At 54.0% G+C, this 20,518-nt stretch overlaps 1 long non-coding RNA gene across 1 annotated transcript; it reads left to right on the top strand.

Annotated features, from left to right (window-relative positions):
• The first annotated feature begins 3,393 nt into the window (after positions 1-3,393).
• On the top strand, positions 3,394-14,071 carry LOC111762416 (uncharacterized). Its single transcript, XR_002795529.3, has 3 exons — positions 3,394-5,512; positions 9,419-9,626; positions 10,829-14,071. It is a non-coding gene; the product is annotated as an uncharacterized lncRNA (long non-coding RNA).
• The last annotated feature ends 6,447 nt before the right edge of the window (positions 14,072-20,518 follow it).

The raw sequence follows: 20,518 nt of genomic DNA, 5'->3' as shown, positions 1-20,518 counted from the left end.
TTCAGCTTTCACGTGTAATCATAATTTTAAAGTCAAGCTGACTCTTGGCTGCAGAGGTCAGCCTTGGTCTCGTGTCTTCAGAAGTTCCAAGAACAGAAATAAACCCCGCTCCGGCGAGGGCTTGCCTGCTCCTTAGTCTCCCTTCACGATGCAGCTGATTCGGTAGGACTGGGAGCATCTTGCTTCCCAAAAAGGTTTGGGAAATGGGCTAGACCTGCAAAGGTTTACTCCAGAAGGCTTTCAGAGTGGACCTGGGCCCCACCTGGCATTCCCGACTCACCCAGTCATCTTCTCTCAGCCTCTTTCAGCCTTAGCCTAAGGGAGGGCCCATGATTCATCTGCTCTCTCAGCAGACATTTCCAGCTTCCCAAATGCCCAGGGAGAGAGAAGAGGAAATCAAATTTATTACATTTTACGTCAATCGCCTGATGTTATCAGCCACCTGCCTGATTTCCTATAAGCACCTGATCCTGTTTTCACCCAATACCTGAATTTTAAGGGCAGTAGTTCACTGTATTAGTCAGCCAAAGGGGTGCTGGTGCAAAGTACCAGAAATCTGTTGGCTTTTATAAAGGGTATTCATTTGGGGTAGAAGCTTATAGTCACAAGGCCATAAAGTGTAAGTTACTTCCCTCTCCAAAGTCTGTTGCCACGTGTTGGAGCAGGACGGCTGCTGGTCTCTGCCAGGGTCCAGCCTCCCTCTTCCTCCTAATTGTCTCTCTCCCGGGGCTCGTTTCTTTCCTGGCTCAGCTGCCCTGCTCTCTTCACAAGGTCAGCTGTAGCCTCTCAGGCTCTCTGTCTTCTGGGGCCTCTGCTGTGTCTAATGGCGCTCTCTCTTTTCTCACAGATCTGCTTCTCTGTGTATTTACTTCCTGGGGCTCCGGCATCAAAAACTAAAACTCTCTGCTGTGTGGCCTTGATGGGCCGGGACTCAACATTCTGATGTGGCTGAATCACAGCCTTAATCATAATTTAATCAAGTAAAAGTGAAACCTCTGAATCTAATATGGTCTAATATGCCCAGAGGAACAGACCAGTTTACAAACACAACCCAAGATCAATTTTTGGAATTCATAAATAATATCCAATTGCTGCATTCACAGTATTAGTCCCTTTCTCTTCAAGGGGTTAAATGATCGGCCGTCTGGTGGTCGCTAGCTCCTTTGCATCCTTTCACTCTAGCTGAAGTAAAGGCTTTGGAGCAGCGCGATGAAACTGCCGTCACGTGGGCAACCCCGTCCTCTTCCGGAGCTTTCCTCTCAGCCCCCTTGCCTTGGCGCACGCCGTCCCCTTTGTCTGGAGTGGCCTCTCCCTTGGTGTCTGTTCTTCCTTCAGGGCCGAGGTCTCTGCTGTGCCTTTGAGAAGGCCTCCCAGCCCTCCTGCAGCCACCTGCTGCCCCTCTCCTTCTCACCAGGGAAGGGGAGGGCTCTGGGCCTCGGCGCCGGGAGCCTGCGCTGCGGCCTTCGCGGGGGTCTGCCGTGTGCCCCTCTGCCCACCGCCCTGGGCTACGCCCTGAGGACGGCTCTGCGCGCCCAGACGTGCCACCTGGGTGCCCTCGGGGCCTGGCTCGGTGCTCGGCCGGCGCACGGGTTCAGGAACGTTCATGAAGGGAGGGAGGGATTTACCCCGTTAGGTGGGTAAACCGAGGGGCTTTGGTGACAGATGTGGCCATCGTAAAGAAAGCAAGCCAACGTGACGGAAGGGCCACCGCACGGGCAGGGGTTTCTGCGGAATGCCAGGGCCGTGGCCGCCGAGAAACTCTAACCGCGAGGACGGTTAGAGAGTGATCACCGTCTGTCGCGGCGTCCACACTGACATCTCCCTTTTGCTCTCCGCCTTCCTTCTCCTCCTCCCCAGCACACCGTGTGCACAGCCCTGGAGGGGCTGGGGCAGGGAGCGAGGGAGGGGTTGAAACAAAACTAAACAAAACATGCGAGACAAGGGCCAACGTAGAGTCCCCAAGCGCAGATGACAAAACAGAGAAAGCATTCAGCTGTTATTAACAAGCCGAAAACTCAACCTGGAAAAACAGATCCTCTGCTGCGTGGTAAATATTTGTGGAATAGCTAAATGAGGGCCATCCTCTGCCAGCCACTGTCCTAGAGGGCTCTGCAGGCCCCACGGAGATAAGCCACGAGGCTCCCCCGCCCGGAAGTTACAGCAGCAAATCGCCTGAGCCCTCCACGCCCCTCCCCACAAAGGGTCGGTGCTCCGGGGTCTTGTCACACTGCAATGTCTTCCTGACAGAACCCACCTGACTCCCAGAGCCTCCTTGATTTAGCTTGTAGAGAACAGCTTCGAGTGGCAGGCGCAAAGGGCAAGCGATTCCAAGACTGCTGTCACCTCCCTGTTTGCTCCCCAAAGGCCACTTGCCTCACCAGGTGAATGTGTAGGAAGGGAGAAGGGGTGGGTCCCAGAAGCCATGACTCTATTTCTCTTTAAGATTTTATTTATGTATTTCTCCCCCCGCCCCATCATTGTTTGTGCTGGCTGTCTGCTCTTTGTGTACTTGTCTTCTTTTTAGGACCTCCCAGGTGGGAGCGAGGCACCTAATCACTTGAGCCACCTCCACTCCCTGCTTGGTTGTGTCTCTCATTGTGTTTTCTCGTTGCGTCGCTTTCTTGCATCATCTCGCAGCGCCAGCCCATCACGCCAGCCTGCTATCTTGCTCATCTTCTTTAGGAGGCACCAGGAACCAAACTCAGGACCTCCCGTGTGGTAGGCAGGTGCCCAACTGCCTGAGCCAGATCCGCGTCCTGCCGTGGTGCTTTTAAGACTTGGTCTGTGGGTCGAAACCACTCTCTGAATTCAATATGTAAAAGGTGAACTTCCCGCATCATGTGCTATCAGCAGCATTTAATGGGCCAGGTCAGCTCTCTCCCCCCACAGTAGCATCTTTTCTAGGCACACGTGTTGATTTATGATTTTCACACCACGTAGATGGTTTGTGTAGGTGAGTCTCCCTTGTGTATTCTCTCAAGTCACAGTTCTATAAATGCAAAGAGATTGCTTTCTGGAAGAAATAAGAAATGCATGGTCCGTTGTCACCCAGAATGAAAGAAAGAAATTTGTAAATAAACTTGACCAAGGGTGGCCTGTGAGGAGGTGCGCAAAAGCTTTAGGGCAGGGGGTCTTAGCCTTTTTTGTTCCAAGGACCCCTTTGCCAGTCAGGTGAAAACCACAGACCCCTTACTGAGTCCACACTACACTGTGTGTTATTTAATAAATAGATCACACCCACATCAACACGTCCCCACGAGAATAATGTCTTTTAGGATTTCAGTTCCGGCTCACGGACCCCGGGTTAAGAGCCCTGCTTCGAGGCTCCTGGGAGCTGGCGAGGACGGGTCAGGTCCACGGGGGTGGTTTAGAAAGCTCACTCGAGCGCGGTGTGGACTTGGCTAGAAAGAAGGCCCGCTGAGGGGGACGAAAACCGTGAAGGCCCCAATAAAACTGGAAGCAGGGAGACGGAAAAGAGGGGACGAGTCTCAGAGAAACCACAGCCGGCCGTGGGCTCGGGCGGCCCTGTTCAATGAGCCGGAACTTGGCTTTCTGCAATGCCAGCGTTTCCGAGGCGAGGAGTTTCTGTTTGCTCTGTACACCCGATACAGCACATCCCCCACCTGGCAAACTCAGATAAGTAATGACCACCGAAGGGCCGGCGGGGATCGCAGCCAGGGGTGGCCACCGAGCCCCCCGGAGGGCTTGGGTTTCCCTGCTCTGGGTCAGCGTCTGGAGGGCGCGGGGTCCCTGTTGGGGCCGCGTGGCGATTAGCTGTTTATGTAGGGCGGAGGGGCCCCAGCAGCTCTTTTGGACTCAGTCTGATCAGGGTTTCCTAGAATAGCTGATACAAATTCCATAGTAAGTGCTTAATTTAGTACAAACTTAATCCTAGCCATTTTTCCCATCCAGATTTTATTTCTTGACCGTTTTCTTTGCCTGCTGCTGGTACCGGCAAGTCTGGATCCCCTAACCAGGTGGACAGAAAAGACATCAGGGCACACTGAGGTTCCCTGGCCTCTCCCTTTTAAATCAGAAATTCTGTAGAACATTTTCCGTAAGTGAAAGAGAGAACCGCTTCCTAGCTTTTTTTTTTTAAACAGCAGACCTTCCTTTTGGATTTACATCAGCATTTAGCTGACTTCCTGAGCACTTCACCCATTTCCTGAACTTATTCTGAGGAAGGAAAAACATCCTCCTTCAGAAATGCATGCAAATAATCGCAGAGATTATTTCTATTAAATAAATAGTGTAAACGAAATGGAATTTCCTGCGAGATGTACGTTGACCGTGGATAGTTCAACAAAAACCTTTGGGTTTTGTCACGATCCTGTGGGACTCAGCTTTTTTGCACGTAGCCTGAGAAAACAGAACCATTAGGTCGGCGCTCAAGAGGCGATTCTGAGCATTTGCAAGTTTTACTTTTGTTCAGGGATAGTTTTTACTGAGACACTGAACCCTGAGAAAATTACTTGCTTTAGTTCAGCCTTTTTGAAACTTTGTTTCTTTTAAAATGGGGCTCTTCTGACACCTAGTGGTAGAAAGGAGCAGTGCGGCTTCGGGGCGGGGTCCCCGCTGCACACAGTGTCCCAGGAGTTGTTGGTCTTTGGTTTATTCCTTTGCTGCGGGGGAAATATGCCCCCCGACAAGCCTTTCTTAGGTCCCACCCTGCTGTGGAATACTGAGTAAAAACGTGAACACGACCAGCCGTCCGTGCTTTGGGCGAGGCTCTCGCCTCCTGATGAATGTTTCCGCAGAGCCAGTCCGTCTTACAAGGCTCAACTAGGCCTGAGGACGAGGGAAAAACATGTGAAGCTTCGCAGAGGACACACGGCAGTGTGTGGAGCTGGAGGCAGCCTGGTTTGGCTTTCCTGAGAGTGAGTCCCTGTGTTTGTGGCCTCCCCCCATGGTGGCGAGAAGAGCTCCTTTCTAAGGCTGACCACCTGTCTTCCCGGCAAGCCTTTCCGGGGGCTTTCTCACGTCCTCTAGGGTTTGGGGAGCTGCCTTCCCCGCCCCCAGGACCCTCCCACCCCCACCCAGGGTCCCCCCGCTGGCACCGTCCCCAGGAAGAGATGCCCAGCCTGTCCCTCTGCTGACTCTTCCTAGAGCCCAGATGCCTTCCCAGGACCTCCAAGGCCCCTGTGGCCCCTTCCTTTCTGCAGCTTCACCCCCCAGCTCTCCCCCAGACACACCCCACACCCTGTGCTCCCGCCACGCTCGCCACCTCCCAGCCTCCTTCCAACACGCTCCTCCCACGGACCCCGCGTGCTGCGGTTCCCATGGGTTTCCTCCCCGGGCGTCCGAGCGCTTCTCAAGGACGAGACCGGCTGTGCTGCCCGCACACGTGGCTCGTCCAGATGCTCCGGTGTCCCCGACGGGACCAGCCCCAGCCCCTGGTGGCAGCAGGTTCCTCCACGGGCTGCTGTGGGTTTTGCTTTGTTTTCTTTTGTCTCATTTTGGCTACAGTGTTTTGACGGGAGCTTGTGAGAAGTTAAGAGCGACTAGTTCAAGGGTAAGTTGTGGGTCAGGGGGCTAGCCCTTTGAAAATGTACAGAACCATTTACCATCCAAACGCCCTCAGCTTCAGGTGGTCGGACAAAAACAATTGCCAAACTACTTCCGTTTCCAGCATTCTAGGATTCTGGGGACGAGGAACCCATGATCTAAAACAGGGTGTTTTACAGCTTGGGGCCAACTCAGGTCCTCTGCAATTGTGCGCACAATATTTTATGTCCACATGTCTTTTTACCTAGGGAGACAGCTGATGGCTTTCGTAGAAGGAATCCACGATCTCCAAAGGTTAAATACTGCTGATTAAGAATCCTTGGCCCAAACGGCGGCTCTTCCTAGTCTCAGCTGGGTCCGTGGGAGAGGACACGTTCCTGGGGTGCCTCTGGGGAGAGGCTTATCGCCCTGCACAGGCAAAGCTCCCCTGCTTTTCCTCCCACTCGCCTTCGGGAAGACGCACCCACAGCTCCGGGCTGCGATTTCAGAGGCCTCGGAGGGTCCCGTGTGCACTGCATGCATTCCCCACACCCCCTCGGCTTCTGAAATCTCGGGCTGAGAGGGTGGGCAGACCCTTGCCAGCCCACGGGGATGCGTCTTTCCCCACATCAAAACAAAGCCAACGATGACATCCAAGACGACACTCGCGTTTTTCAGGTTGGGGACTGGGGCTACGTGGGCAGAGCTGCCTGGCCCACCTGCAAGTCTGCCTGGGACCCCCGGGTGGCACCAGGAAACCTGCCCGCGAAGGAGGCACGACGGCTGGAGGGCTCTGCCAGTGTGGCCTGGGCGCGCCTTGCCGTGACGCCGGCCCTCGGGGGAGGAGGAGGCCCCTGCGCCGTGGGCACACAGCCTCGCCCCCTGCGCCGTGGGCACACGGCCTCGCCCCCTGCGCCGTGGGCACACGGCCTCGCCCCCCGCGCCGTGGGCACATGCCCTCGCCCCCCGCGCCGTGGGCACTGGCCTCGCCCGTGTGTCGGCGGAGCCCGCGCGTTGCTCGGTGCTCTGCTCAGCCGCCTGGACATTCTTCGCGGCTTTCGCCTTGACATTCTCACTGGCTTTTGCTCTTAGCGGGGTGAGGTCACGTAACGTGATATTAACTGTGCTCACGTGTACACTCCAGTGGCATCTGGTGTTCACCGTGTTGTGCAACCAGCACCTCTATTTAGTTCGAAGCGTTTTCATCAGTTCTTTTCTAACTGTGGTAAAATGCACATAACATAAAATTTACCGTTTTAACCGTTTTAAAGTATACACTAGGTGGCATTTAACACTCAGGCCCTTGTTTTTGGTTTGCAATGGGTCCGGTGAATTACACAGCCAATCCTGAGCGCTGCATCTACTTGAAGCAGCCCCACGACGTGGAAAGAGACTCTGTTTGGGAGTCGGCAGTCGGGGGTTCAAATCCCAGTTCTCTGCTTCCTCACGGTGCCAGCTTGGGCAGGTTAACCTCTCTGGGCTTCAGTTCCCTTGTGTCTAAAACAATGATCGCAGCACCTGGCACGGACCTTTCCAGGGCAGGGAAGGGGGCGCTCTGGAGGAACTGGCAATGGTTGGCGACGACAGCAATGGTTTGGAGACGACTAGGCAAGAAAGAACCAAATACACCAGATAGTGTGACAAACAGGCCAGAACAAAAGAAAACACGCAGAAAACCGTCCGCACAGACTGGCGGGGCCAGGAGGGGCCGACGCGCGCTTGGCGCAGTGTCTCCCCCTCTTCCTTCCCGGGCCCTTCGTGCACGATGCCCCGGAGCGCGTGAGCACGTTGTACTGCTATTTCCCAATGTTACACACCGCTCTCCACCCCTAGCCTTTGAGACGCCCTGAGACCAGGGACCGTGTGTCTGTCCTTTTAAAAAAGTGTTTCAGCTCCCAGAATGAGGCCCGTCCCAAAGCAGATGCTTCATTAGTACTTGTCAGAAGAAGAAGCCGGTTCAATTACTTTATTTTATGGTCGTGGAAGCTGAGGTCACGGAAGTTTGTTGGCTTGCCTGGCCCCCAAAGCTGGCCCACTGTCGAGCCGGGCCTGGACAGCGCCTCAATTGATTTTGTAGGGGTTCGTTAGTACCTGGGGGCCCCACGTAGCCCCGGCTGTGGAGCTAGTAAACACGACTTTATTGCATGCTGAGTTCCAACCAATTATCTGGGAAATGCTTGTGCCTTTACGTAGGTACGTATGGATTTAGGTAGAGTCCACACCGGAAGGGAAGAATGACCACTGGAGCTGGAAAACGATCGTGCGGGTCCCAGTGAACCTCAGGAGGAAGCAGCCATCAGAGCACCTGAGCAGAGTGCACCCCCAGGGGCAGCCCCGGCTCCGGTTTCTCCTTTCTTGAATCCTGATCTTCCGCGCTGCTGACGTCCTGACGGTGATTGATCACCCACCACTATCTCGGGGACCTGGGAGTGACCTCCCGAGTGCATCTGTAAGGAACCCGCTTGGCGAAAAAACCACCAAAAACCAAAAACCAAATCTTCCAGGCCTGAGATGAGTGGCCTTCCGTTAGCCTGGCAAAACAATCCAAACAGTAACAAGTCCGTGAGAAAATATTCTGTTTCCAGGGACTTAAATGTACTTCTCATGCCAGGCACCCAGTGAAATGGTCCCATCCCTACGTAAGGAAAACAGCTGTTTTCGTGGGTGGGAGTAAGAGAGAAAGGAGGAGGGGGTGGAATGCAGAAAAAGTAAGAAAAAACAGTAAGGACGCCGAGAGAGAGACGATGTATTTGGAGAGAAGCCTCACGCAAACAGGTGCCTGCATGTCCCGGAGGCTGAACCACCTCGTGGGAACAAACGGGCGCAGGAGCCTCGCTCCGCGGGGGGCGCAGTGACCGCCCGTGGGCTGGAGGGAAGCAGGCGGTGTGGCGAGCAGACCTGGGTTGGAGTTGTGGCTCTGATGATAACTAGTCTGTGACCGGGGAAGCATGATGGCAAGTCCTCGGCCTCAGTTTCCTCCTCTGGTAGGGGGGAGATGAGTGGAGGAGACGCAGGCAAGCAACGTGTAAAACAGAGCGGCACAAGCAAACACCGTCCGAATTTACACCCGAGCGGGATCTCTCCCCCTTAAATCCAAAGGGCTCTGACCCGCCTCCCCCTCTCCTTTCCCCGGGCTCAGCACAGGCCTCTACCTCGTGGTTTTAAAATAAACACGTCCAGGGAAGCGGACTTGGCCCAGTGGTTAGGGCGTCCGTCTACCACATGGGAGGTCCGCGGTTCAAACCCCGGGCCTCCTTGACCCGTGTGGAGCTGGCCCATGCGCAGTGCTGATGTGCGCAAGGAGTGCCCTGCCACGCAGGGGTGTCCCCCACGTAGGGGAGCCCCACGCTCAAGGAGTGCACCCCCTAAGGAGATCCGCCCGGCGCGAAAGAAAGTGCAGCCTGCCCAGGAATGGCGCCGCCCACATGGAGAGCTGACACAGCAAGATGATGCAACAAAAAGAAACACAGATTCCCGTGCTGCTGACAACAACAGAAGTGGACAAAGAAGATGCAACAAATAGCCACAGAGAACAGACAACTGGGAAAGGAGGGGAAGGGGAGAGAAATAAATAAAAATAAATGTTAGAAAAAATGAACAAACACATCCATAAGCCAGCGACCTTGTGTCCATTATACTCAGGTAGATTCATTCCAAATCATGAACGCCACTCTGGAATGATAAGAAGAAACGAAAGGAAGACGCGTGCTCTGCCATCTCTCCCGCACCGACGCGGTGCCGTGGGGAGGGCGGGCCTGGCTAGGAGGGAGGTTTGGGTGAGTCCCGCGCGATGCGTGGCCACGGACTCGCTCGCCCGAGACCTTCCGCTTCCCACGTGGAACCTCTCCCCCCGTGGCGCGAGCTCCAGGCTAAGGGACGCTGGCGTCTGTCAGAGCTCTGCCTTGGTTGACCCTGGCTGTCCCCTCCGTCCCAGAACAGGGTCGCCGTGGAATGCACGACCCCTCTTCTCTTCTCCCCTCTCCACACTCTCGCACACTCAGGCTTCCTGCCGCTGCCACCCAAGGAAATCCCTGGCCCCGAGCGTCGGAGCCGCTGCGGAGAGGACGGGAAGCCGCTGTCTTCTGACCGTGGGCCAGTCTTGGGCGTCAGCAACGAAAACGGGCTCCAGCTAACTGAAATAGGTGGGAATTTATAGGAAGGAGACTGGGGCGAGGGGTGAGGAGGAAGAATTAGGCTTAGGAAAGGGTGGAAATGAGGGCGAGCCTGAGGGCAGGGCCACAGGAGCACAGCGGTGGGGGAAGGTTTGGTCACCTTGCCCCCTGGGTGGAACAATGACGCTCATCTCTGTCCGTGGGACACCACCAACCACCTCCATGCCCTCGTGGGGTTCAGCTGGGACCCAAAGTTCAAGGACACATCAGCCGGTGGACGGAGCCCAAGTCAGGGGCCTGTCCTCAGGGTGTGTGTGAGAGAGAGACTGTCCACTTCCAGTGTGGACGGTGGGTCCGAGCTCACAGAGACGGCGAGCAGATGTGGCGCAAGCATTGAGCACTTGCTTCCCACCTGGGAGGTGCCAGGTTCGGTTCCCAGCACCGCCTATTATAAAGACAAACAACAAGCAAAGCAAATGAAGAAACAATTCAACTCAACCGAGCCGATGGGGCTCAATCCCCAGCCCTGGTACCTCAAAAAAAAAAAAAAAAAAAAAAAAGAGAGGGACTGGTGACAGATACCAGGTAATAAAAACAGGACAAATGTCCACTTGTCCACGGCAGCTCAGAAGTGAATCTTTGAGGGGGTCACTTGGTCTCGGGCCCCGCCTGCACAGGGGTAGCTCCTTTTTATGGACAAAGGGCCAAGTAATGGGACAGGGCATTTAGTGTCCCTTGGTGTGGCGAGGGAAGCGCCAGCCGTGGCTGCTCATTTAAAGTGGTCTGGGGCGGGAAAGCCACATGAAATGAAAGCAAGCAACTAGGGATTTATTAATATTGAAAAAAACACGTGAAAGAAAGTTGAATGCCGAGCGGTCATTCCGCTGGCTTTTGACTGATTGCCACACAGCTGCTTCTGCAGCGCGCTGCCTGCACTTAGAGGCAGATGCTAGCGAGCCGCCACGGCTGTTTCTCCCACGCTTTCAGCTCCCCGCCAACGCCCCTGAACGCTGGGTGGCCGTGTCGCTGATCCTTACAGTCCCTGCCTCGGGAACTGACAGCCTGCTTCCTTTTTTTCTGGATCCTTCAAACCCTAATTATTCAAAAAATAAATTCAAGAGCCTGGGGCAGCAGCTGAATGCATTTTTTTGTTTGGAGAAGTACAATTTTCAGTAGAAATCTCCCTATGGCAAAAACAGCTCCGGCTTAAACATTTTTTTTCTTGCCCCAAGGTCAAGTATTCTGATGAATCTCAGCAGTCATTGGATCCATTTCCTGCCAAACTGTGACAAACCAACAAGAAGATCATGATTAATCACCCCCAAGCCCTTTGCGGCAAACAAATGGGACAGTGTGCGAAGCAAGACAGGTTGTCCACATTCACCTCCAAAATTTGGTATGGGTTAAGTGACTTTTGCACAGATCTTCACAGTTTGCATAGAGCTTTATGGCTTGCACAGAGCTTTATAGTTTGCCCTCTTACATACATTATTTATTTGATCCCCACGATAGGCCACTAGGCCACCTCCCTTTCTCCTGGAGGATTGCAATCACCCCCTAACTTTCTTTCTTTATGGAAAGTTGGGGTCTGCTTAACACACAATAAAATGCACAGGTCTCATTGTTCACTTCCAGGAGTTTTGACAATTGTATACACCCATGTAACTACCAACCCATAGCAAGATAGAAAACGTTTCCAATCCCAAGGAACAGAGAGAGTCTGCAACTGCAAGCAAGACAGCCCCATCCACCTGCCCCATGGGGTCTAAGCCCCCCTCTCAGTTAGAGGTGGAGTGGGCATCGCCATCCCAGACTCCTCAGGACTGGAGGATGAGCGATGGACTAGAGTGGACATTATTATTCTACTACAGGCTTGTCATCTAGCAATGGAAGCATTTGTATCATTGGTATAAAGGCAGTGGCCACCAGAGGCTCTGAGGGGAGGGAAAGGGAAGAACAGGTGTAATATGGGGGCATTTTCGGGACATTGGAATTGTCCTCCATGATGTTGCAATGATGGATACAGGCCGTTACATATTTTGTCATAACTTACAAAATTGCATGGGACAGAGTATAAACTGTAAACTATAATCTACACTTAGTGGCAATGCTTCAATATGTGTTCATCAGTTGTAACAAATGCACCACAATGAAGGATGTTGTTAATGTGGAAAATGTGGGAGGGGGAGGGAGTGGGGCTTATGGGAATCCCCTATAGTTTATATACATATATATATATATTTTTTAATTATTTCTCTCCGCTTCCCCACCCCGCCCTGCTTCCCCGGTTGTCTGCTCTCTGTGTCCATTCGCTGCGTGTTCTTCCGCGTCCGCTTGCATTCTTGTCAGCGGCACCGGGAATCTGTGTCTCTTTTTGTTGCGTCACCTTGCTGAGTTGGCTCTCTGTGGCGTCTGTGGGCTGGCGGCTCTCCTCAGCGTGCGGGCGAGGACGTAAACCCAGGGCCTCCCATATGGTAGATGGGAGCTTATCTGATTGAGCCACAGCTGCTTCCCATCCCCTAAATTTTTTTATGTAATATTTATGTAATCTAAAGTTTCTTTAAAATAAATTTTTAAAAAAAGCAAAAAAACCTTTTCCGTCATCCTAGAACATTTTCTCCCTCTTTCTAGACAATTTCTCTCTCCCCCATCCCCAGACAACTACTTTCTGATATCTATCACTAGAGATTATTTTTTTCTGTACGTGGATTTAATTTCACATCAATGGATTCATACACAGAAAAGTATATACATTTCCGTGTCTGTTTTCCTTCACATAACGTAATACTTCTGAGAATCATCCATCTTATGGGTAACAAGAGTTCAGTCCCCTTTGTGTTCCTGAGCTGTATTCCATTGTGTGAATATACCACAATTGCTTATCAACTCATCTTTTGGTAGGACTTTGTTTTCCAGCATGATTTTTGCTAATGAATAAAAACTGCTCTAAACATTCTCATACAAATATTTTTGTGAACATATGTTTTCATTTAACTTGGATAAATCCCTAAGAATGAGATTGCTGGGTCAGAGGGTAGATGTATGTTTAACTTTATAAGGAACGGCCAAACAGCTCTCCAGAGCGGTTTCTCAGATATATGTGTTGTCAGCCTCTCCTCGTGCTTGCTCCAATCCTTTTCCTCACAGACGCCACGGCAATCTTTTCAAAACATAACCTTGATCCCACGAGTCTCCTGCCTGGAACTTTCCAATGGCTTCCCACTGCCCTAAGGAGAAAGTCCAGATTTTAAAACAGCCTGCAGGAGTTGGTGCCTCACTTGATCTTCAGCAACTACTGCGCCTCTCCCCCCTGCCCCACTGCCTCGCTTTCTGTGTTCCAGCCATACTGAATATGTTTCCGTGCCTTAAATGCCCCGAGCTCTTTCCCTCCTCAGGGCTTTTGCACATGGGGTCTCTTTCCTGGGTGGCTCCTCTTCACTCACTTGCCTTCTGCCTGTTTGCCCTCCAAGTCTCCGTTTAAATGTCACTTGCTCAGGGCTGCCCCCACATCCCGCAGACTAAGTCCAGCAGGCTACAGGACTCTGAGTTCCTCCTTCTTAACACTCACTGCTCTGCTATCCTTTCCAAGCTGACGTATTTATTTCAATTTCTGAAGAGGTTATACATTCAAGGGTTCAAAAATTCTCAAAAGATAGTCAATGAAAAGTGGTTTCCCACCCTCACAGTGAAAACAAGAAAGGAATCCTTGGTGTTCGTTTTCTCAGTCCTTCCAGAGATATTTTATGCCTATTCATGATTGCATATGAACACATATGCATATATGTTTTGTATGTATATGATTTCTACACATATGGTAGCATGCCCCCATACCGTCCTGCACTTGGCTTTTTCCACTCGCCAATATATCTTAGCAATTTTCCTCTTCTGAACTTGGAACACCACTCATTCCTTGTCACTATTGCCCAGTGCTTGGCTCCAGGGCTGATCCAGGCTGACAGCGATGGCCATTTGCTTTTAACTCTTTGCTATTATTATAAGTAATGCTGCAAAGATAATCCTGTGCACGTGCTACTTCTCATGAGGATGAGTGCACCTGAGGGGGGATTTCCTAGAAACTGAGTTCCTGGTACAAAGGGTACATAGTTTTTATTTTAACAAATGTTGGAAAATTGCCCTCCATGAGGTTGTACCATTTTAAAGTCCTACCCACACTGTATACGTGTGTCCATTTCCTCTCAGCCTCACTCATAATTATTGCCAAAACATTTGGACGTTTGGCAATCTGAGGCAGACAAATATTATCTCACTGAAATTATAGTTTGCATTTTTCATATTAGAAAGTGAGCATCTGGTAGGATTTGTTGTAATTTTAACCACCGAGCCCATTGCCTGGCATGTGGTAGAGATCCACTATATCTATTGATATAATAAGCATATGTATTACATTATTATGTGTGTTTATTATACTTATATGCTATGGATTAATACATAATAAACATGCATTATGTAATATATGTATTTGTTGCATGAATGAAAAAGTGGAATGATGTCAAAGAGCTTACGGGTGAGTGACGTAGGACACATGGGTTGTCATGGAGATGTCGGGCACCGAGTTCAGAGTTCTTTCTGTTACTCTATGCAGCCCCACACATGGAGGGTAGCCCCGAAGGAGAGGAACATGTGTTCCTGAAAAGGGAAAGCTGAGAGTATGTCTCTGCCTCGCCACCAGTGGCTGCTGAAATAATCTACGTGGTGCCAGGTATTCCGTGCAGCCCGCTGGAGAAGGCCCAGCTCCCTTCCCGGGCACATCCTCGGGGCTGGGTGAAGAGCACGACCCCTTGGGTCGGTCAACCCTGGTGTCACCTTCAGCTCTGACCTCCGCGCTGAGATCGACTTCCCTCGGGTGCGGTTTCCTCAGGGGTGACGGCCTCCGCTGCAGAGGCCTTTCCCGGTGTCCACTCAGGCCCCAGACTCTTCTCCTGCCGTCTGTGGGGAGCGCCCAGCCCTGGCAGAGCTCACTGCAGCCAGGAGGGCCCAGCACAAGGCGGGTCAGCCAGAACTTCAGCAGAATTTGGGACTAGAACCCGGGGCAGGGGGGAGGGAGGGGAGCGCTTTCAATTACCGATCTGGGAAAAGGGGTGGGACCGCGGCTGTGTGGCACAATTTGACTGCGTGTTGGCGTTTGAGGGGCCCCCAGATGTAGCCTCCGCTTTCTCTGCCTCACTCTGAACCAGTTAAGGGATGGGCGGAGAGTGGGCTGAGGGAGCACGACATGTCCGCTCTGTACAGGTGGCCGTGGCCTGCCGTGGTCCGCCGTGGCCTGCCGTGGCAGTGCTGAGCCAGGCAGGCCACGGGCAGCCCAGGCAGCCGAGGGGGCCCTGGACGACGGGGGACGGAGGCAGGTGCTTTCCGAGAGCGTCCACCGCAGAAAGGGGAGGGGAGGGGGCTGAGCTGTGAGGCCTGGCCCTTGTCCAAGCTCACCAGGCAGGAGCCGGGATGACCCTGAATGGAGGGAGCGGGCGTGGCTCAAGCGGCTGAGCGCCTGCCTCCCACACGGGAGGTCCTTCACAAAAAAGGTGTTCCATTAAAAAACATGAGAGGTCCCCGTATACGCCCCCACCCCACTCCTCCCACACCCACAACCTCCCCCATCACTGTGGCACACTCATCGCACTCGGTGAGCGCATGCTGGAGCACTGCTGCACCACGTGGATAATAGTTTACCTGTAGTTCATACTCTCCCCCGGTACATTGGGTTATGGCAGGATATATAAAGTCCAGCCCTGCAATATCATTTAGGACAATTCAGAGTCCCCAAATGCCCCCACATCACATGTCTTCTTTTTGTGAGGTTTTAATAGAGAAATGGATGTAGCTCCCCTAGCGTCCTGGACAACCTAAGTTTAGTTGTTTCTTTTTTGATGCGGGAGGGGAGGGGACACAACTCAGAGCCTCAGGCAGTCAACCCATTTCCAGTTCGCCTTACGACACCAAATAACCCGAGAAGTCCCCAGGCCAGAGTCTTAGAATTTCTACCTGAAGGCCAAAGAGCCGTAAAAAGCAGCCCACTTGCTCCTGCCTTTGCTCGGAAAGCCTTGGTGAAGGCCGGGCTGTCGCCGGCTGGGAGGACAGTGGTCGCAGGAGCTGGGTGGACACGCCGGGAGTGATTCCTGCTCAGCGCCTGCCAGCCGGGGCGCCCCGGGAGCCTCACCACCTCTGAGGGCCACATCTTCTCCACTCTAAGAGGAACAACTAAGTCACGTGGTTGTCGTGGGCGTTCAACACGCTCGTGGCACCCACAGCGTCCTCAGAAAACGGTCATTCCCGCTCACATCCCCAGTGCCCCAGGAAGGAGAAGCCTCTTTCTAATTCAGTGCTACCAGGGCCTCCTTCCCCAACGGCCGATGGGCGACCCCCTCCTGGTAAGGAGACGGCGTGCCCCAGTATGTTTCCCCTTTTGTCTTGACTGCCAAGGAGTTCAGAATAAAATGCAGCTTAATCACGATAGCTTGTTCCCACGATGGTTGGCATAGGGGTAAACCCCTTTTCCTGGCTTTGGGTTTTCTACTTCGAAGGCTGATCAACCAGTGAGAGAGGCTGATCAGCCTGACGCAGACAGGGCAGTGTTCGTGCGTGTGTGTGTGTGTGTGTGTGGTGTGTGTGGACACACGCATACGAGCTCGGCTCAGCAGTTCTTTTTCAGGGCAGTTCCCACTGGGGTGAATTCTCTGCCAAGAGAAGATGTAAATCACTTTTCAGTCCAGGGGCTGTGCAGACTCACCCAAGAGAAATGGAATCGGGGTCTACGGAACAGAAACCGGGCAGCCGGCCCACACACTCTCGCTGTGGGTTTTAAGGAAAACGGGGAGAACGGCCATGTGCTCCTCGTCAAGCGACGTCCGCACGGACCCGTCGCAGCGTCACCGGGCTGAGGCGCAGCCTGGGGAGGGACCGGCGAGCTTTGGCAGGTCGTGCTGAAGGAAAGCCCCCGAAGAGGTAGGTCCCCTGGGTGCCCTAGAGGCTTCAGAAAACGCCGAGGAGTCCAGCACAGGCCTCTGGGTGCCCTGAGGCCGAGGAGTCCAGCACAGGCCTCTGGGTGCCCTGAGGCCGAGGAGTCCAGCACAGGCCTCTGGGTGCCCTGAGGCCGAGGAGTCCAGCACAGGCCTCTGGGTGCCCTGAGGCCGAGGAGTCCAGCACAGGCCTCTGGGTGCCCTGAGGCCGAGGAGTCCAGCACAGGCCTCTGGGTGCCCTGAGGCCGAGGAGTCCAGCACAGGCCTCTGGGTGCCCTGAGGCCGAGGAGTCCAGCAGAGGCCTCTGGGTGCCCTGAGGCCGAGGAGTCCAGCAGAGGCCTCTGGGTGCCCTGAGGCCGAGGAGTCCAGCAGAGGCCTCTGGGTGCCCTGAGGCCGAGGAGTCCAGCAGAGGCCTCTGGGTGCCCTGAGGCCGAGGAGTCCAGCAGAGGCCTCTGGGTGCCCTGAGGCCGAGGAGTCCAGCAGAGGCCTCTGGGTGCCCTGAGGCCGAGGAGTCCAGCAGAGGCCTCTGGGTGCCCTGAGGCCCAGGAGTCCAGCACAGGCCTCTGGGTGCCCTGAGGCCCAGGAGTCCAGCACAGGCCTCTGGGTGCCCTGAGGCCCAGGAGTCCAGCAGAGGCCTCTGGGTGCCCTGAGGCCGAGGAGTCCAGCACAGGCCTCTGGGTGCCCTGAGGCTGAGGAGTCCAGCACAGGCCTCTGGGTGCCCTGAGGCCGAGGAGTCCAGCAGAGGCCTCGGCACCCAGGCTGCTGGTGCTACGGGGGCCGCGGCTCGGGGGCTGCCAAGGGCGGGGCGGGGGACAAGGGGAGGCGGTGGAGATGAGCTGGGGCCACAGCACAGGGCAAGGAGCTCGATCCGTTCCCAGGGGCCGCGGGAGCCCCGGGAATTGTCCCCGACGCCTGACCTCAACCTTGATTGAACCAGGAGTCAGGAGTTTTCTCACCACCGGGTCGTCAGTACAACATTTGGGGGTTGGTTTTTCATACTTTTCTTTTTCGGTTGAGTAAGCTGATTCTCAAAGGGTGACAGTGTCCAGGGTCCCACGACGAGGCAGAGCCCACCCCAGCCCAGGCCCGAGCCCGGGAGCCCGGGAGCCGGCGTCTGCTAGTTAGGCCCTGGGTGAGGGCGGCCGCGCCCTCCTTCTCTCGGGTTTCCTCCCCCACCGCCCCTCTCCAGCTCAGGAGGGCTGGGTGGGCTGAGCAAGCCAAACGTGACCTCACCTGGTCTTGCTCTGTCTCTTCGCTCCAGCAGCCCCTGGGGACGCAGTGGGAGCTGGGGGCGCCTTGGAGGCAGGGACCCTTCCCCCCCCCAGCGCGTCCCTCTCCTCCCTGGCGCGGGAAGGGAACTGGCCCTGGGAGCTGTCTCCGGTGCCGCCCGCGCCTGACCTCCCCGGGCCCCGCACATTCCTGCATGGCAACCAGAGCTGGTCAGTGTTTCACTCCCCCGCCGCCCTGCCTCCCTCTGGGGCTGGGGAGCCATTAACCGCCGGCGGCCCAGCGCGTCCAGCTGGCCACGGCCTCCCCCAGAAGCCCCCGCGCTCGGCGGCTGGGAGTCAGCCACCGCCACACCCCGCAGGCCGCGGGCCCCTCTCACGCCTCCCGAGCCTCTTCCAGCGCTCCTGACGACACGGGCGTCTTCCATACAAGGACACAGACCTCAGGGCCCACAGGCCAGCAGCACCCGCCTCGACTCTTGGGTCCTGATTTCTGTCGGTGATTCTTGCAAAGGGCTAGAGAAGAGGGGGGATGTCTCCAGTCCAGCTTTGGCACTTACCAGCCAGGGGATCTTCACAAGCCTCTTAACTTCTGCAGGCCTCCTTTTTTACTGACAGAATGAGAGGAGTCCTTCCTCCCAATGAAATTTATCACACAGAGTAAACGACAGTGTATGTGAAAGTGCACGGCCTGTAGTAGCAACTTAATAAAACTCTGTCGCCTGATGTTCATTAAAGCCGGAATAGAGTAGAATGCCGGAAAGTATCTTTAAGAGCTTGTCAGATACGTGTAGATAGGTATCTGTATATATTATATTCAATTATCTTTCTGCCAGTGGTCTGTGGAAATATAATGTAAAAACCATACATGTACCTTAAAAATGTCCAGTGAGCCCTGCTGGGGAGGCGAGACGCAGGGGCGTCTCCAGCCGGCGCCTGTCCCCAGCCTGCTTTGACTGTGGGTACAGATGCTTTAGTCTGTTTCATTCAGCAGCCCGGGGGAGGTGTTAGGTCTGATGAACAGGCCTGACCAAACCTTGAACCCGGAAAGCAGAGCGAGCAGCCCCAGATGCGTATCAGGCCAGGACGCTCCGGGCAGCCCCTGCCCCTGGCTGTATAAATACACAGCACTCAGCTGTGGAGCGTCTCTCCTCTGACGCACAGCGGTGCCAGCCGAGGTGCCAGCCGCGTCCCCGGCTCAAGCAGTCGGCCTCCGCAGGAGACTGGCCGTGATGGGATTTCTTCCCCTGCTCCGCCGGACCCTTTGTGCTGTGTGAATAATGAAATGGTCTTTCGCCGAAATGTCGGTTGTGCCGGAGCCTGTGTCCCCGCAACTCATCATGTATTAATAGCCCCTCATTCGGGAGGCGGACTTGGCCCAGTGGTTAGGGCGTCCGTCTACCACATGGGAGGTCCGCGGTTCAAACCCCGGGCCTCCTTGACCCGTGTGGAGCTGGCCCATGCGCAGTGCTGATGCGCACAAGGAATGCCATGACATGCAGGGGTGCCGCTTGCGTAGGGGTGCCCCACGTGCAAGGAGTGCGCCCCGTAAGGAGAGCCGCCCAGCAGAAAGTTCAGCCTGCCCAGAAATGGTGCTGCACGCACGGAGAGCTGACACAACAAGATAACACAAGAAGAAGAAACACAGATTCCCGTGCTGCTGACAACAGAAGTGGACAAAGAAGAACATGCAGCAGATAGACACAGAGAACAGACAACGGGGGTGGGTGGGTGTGGGTGTGGCTGTGGGTTTTGGGGGGGAAGGGGAGAGAAATAAATAAATAAATAAATCATTAAAAAAAATAGCCCCTCACTCCATGCCACATTACACGAGCAAAAAGAAGCAGGTGCACTGAACTTTATATTGTGTTAAACCCACTATACCCAACATACTGTATTTCAGCATGGAATCAGTATAAGATGATTCACGAACTCTTTCCACTTCAGAATCCAGCGTGCATTTTAGACCTAGCAAATCCGTCTGGACTAGCCACACTTCGGGGGTTTAGTTCGCACGTGCAGCTAGTTGGACGGTGAGGGTTGAGGTCAAGTTAGCAACCGTTCTGCGAACATGCGACACGCCAGCAACGCTAGCAGATGTAGGGGGGATGAAGGCGACCACAAGGGCAAGAGGCCTCGGTGACCGCAGAGCAGACACACACTGGGAGCCTCTCCCCATCTAGGCTCCCAAATTACCCATATGGCCCTCTCCAGGGCATTCTTTGGCTCAGTTACGGGGGGCTAAAAAGTCCTTCCCTTTCCTGAGCTCCTGCTGTGTCCCAGGCACTGGGTTCTGCATTTTATAGGTGCTGTCCAATTTAATCCTCACACCGACTGTTGGAGGACATTCGTTTTGCCATTCTAAAGATGAGGACATAAAGGTTCAGAGTGTTAAGTAATTCATACAAGACGGGGACAACGTGGTGGGGGTGGAATTCAAACTCAAAAACCAAGCATGAACTTGGTCAGTGTTGACCCATGGATGTGCGGGGGAGAGGAATATTCCTGGGCCATGTCTACCTTTGCCTATTATTTTTACCTCTGTTTTTCTTTTTTTTCCTTATAGAGAAGTCGTGGGTTTACAGGACAATCATGCATGAGATACAGGATTCCCACATACCATCCAACACCAACACCTTGCACTGGTGTGGAACATTCACAATTGATGATAACACATTTTTACAATTGTACTATTAATTATAAATCCCACGGTTTAGAGTCCACA

Source organism: Dasypus novemcinctus, chromosome 10, assembly GCF_030445035.2.
Source record: "Dasypus novemcinctus isolate mDasNov1 chromosome 10, mDasNov1.1.hap2, whole genome shotgun sequence".
Lineage (NCBI taxonomy): Eukaryota > Metazoa > Chordata > Mammalia > Cingulata > Dasypodidae > Dasypus > Dasypus novemcinctus.
The sequence above is the reverse complement of the archived record's forward strand: the minus strand, read 5'-3'. Positions and strand labels throughout refer to the sequence as shown.